Genomic DNA, 2,160 nt, shown 5'->3' with positions numbered 1-2,160 from the left:
TCCAAAAGTGTTTTCTTCTAGTACTTATGGGGTAGTTACTTTTAAAACTAGTTTTCTGGACTCTCTCCCCATATATACACCCATGCCCTTCGTGGCTTCAACTAATCGAACTGAATCACAACATACCATTCATCCATTTGCAAGCCAATCAAGCCATTCCACTTCAATTATCTACCACAGCAAGTGAGGAGTATTTGTCCAAGGCAAAGAAAGGAGAAAAAAATGTTGGGTGATTCCATGAATACTTGTGGATTCTTGAAGACCAAGAACTTCCCCCTTTCTTGAATGCCTACACCTCAAGTTCATATCTTTCAACACAATTCTATCCTTGTGAGAGAAATTCCAAAACAGGCTTTCAGATTCCTCCCGTAGTAAAATCTAAAAGGAGAGAAAACTTGTTCAAACCCTTGTCCAGGGTCTATTTGGACTTCAAATCAATTGTTTACTATCCATATAAATGATGTTGTCTATCTACAACGACAGCAAAGAGTAGCTGTGGTGCAATGGCTCGCTCCTTGAGTGTCCGTGGCATCGTGTGGAGTTCGATTCCTGCTGATGTGAGGTTGTTTTTGCTACATTTCAATTTATTTCTGTGCCACTTACAGGTGGGCCTCATACAGCAACGGACGGAAATGTACTTGAAATACAAGTTGTAAGATTGATTTGTATCATTTTTTAGTTTATACATGAATCTGTACGCACGTTTATGCATAAAAAGTGTAATTAACTCAACAATAAATGTTGATTAGTCAACTATGTTCGTCCCCTCGCTCCTTATTTTCTGAACACGGTACAAATATAGACGTTTATACATATGCACACATACACTCATGACTCATCCCTATGAACACATAGTAACTATGAGCACCTCCGAGGGACTGAGCCGGCACATCATCCTAGGATTGATGAAGTCGACACGGACATCTTCATATTCAATGGGAACTTGAACCCTAGTGAGGTGAGGATACCACTGTGTCCTCCTAAGAGCATCTCCACTTGCTATGGCTCCAATCAACATCTTTCAATGGTGTTGTCTGCCTCAAGCTTGTAGTGTGTACTTTATACACTTATGGTGAATCTAAGATTCACAATGAGTATAGTGTTGGAAATATGCCCTAGAGGCAATAATAAAAGCATTATTATTATATTTCTTTGTTCATGATAATTGTCTTTATTCATGCTATAATTGTGTTATCTGGAAATCGTAATACATGTGTGAATAACAGACACCAACATGTCCCTAGTAAGCCTCTAGTTGACTAGCTCGTTGATCAATAGATAGTCATGGTTTCCTGGCTATGGACATTAGATGTCATTGATAACGGGATCACATCATTAGGATGATGATGTGATGGACAAGACCCAATCCTAAACATAGCACAAGATCGTATAGTTCATTTGCTAGAGTTTTTGCAATGTCAAAGTATCTCTTCCTTCGACCATGAGATCGTATAACTCCTGGATACCGTAGGAGTGCTTTGGGTGTATCAAACGTCACAACGTAACTGGGTGACTATAAAGGTGCACTACAGGTATCTCCGAAAGTATCTATTGTTTTATATGGATCGAGACTGGGATTTGTCACTCCGTATGACGGAGAGATATCACTGGGCCCACTCAAGTAATGCATCATCATAATGAGCTCAAAGTGACCAAGTGTTTGGTCACGGGATCATGCATTACGGTACGAGTAAAGTGACTTGCCGGTAACAAGATTGAACGAGGTATTGGGATACCGACGATCGAATCTCGGGCAAGTAACATATCGATTGACAAAAGGAATTGCATACGGGGTTGATTAAATCCTCGACATCGTGGTTCATCCGATGAGATCATCGTGGAGCATGTGGGAGCCAACATGGGTATCCAGATCCCGCTGTTGGTTATTGACCGGAGAGCGATCTCGGTCATGTCTACATGTCTCCCGAACCCGTAGGGTCTACACACTTAAGGTTCAGTTACGCTAGGGTTGTAGGGATATGTATATGCAGTAACCCGAATGTTGTTCGGAGTCCCGGATGAGATCCCGGACGTCACGAGGAGTTCCGGAATGGTCCGGAGGTAAAGATTTATATATGGAAAGTCCTGTTTCGGGCATCGGGACAAGTTTCGGGGTTATCGGTATTGTACCGGGACCACCGGAGGGGTCCCGGGGGCCCA

This window comes from Triticum dicoccoides, chromosome 7A (genome assembly GCF_002162155.2).
Source record: "Triticum dicoccoides isolate Atlit2015 ecotype Zavitan chromosome 7A, WEW_v2.0, whole genome shotgun sequence".
In the NCBI taxonomy this organism is placed as follows: Eukaryota; Viridiplantae; Streptophyta; class Magnoliopsida; order Poales; family Poaceae; genus Triticum; species Triticum dicoccoides.
This window is presented reverse-complemented; position numbering follows the sequence as displayed.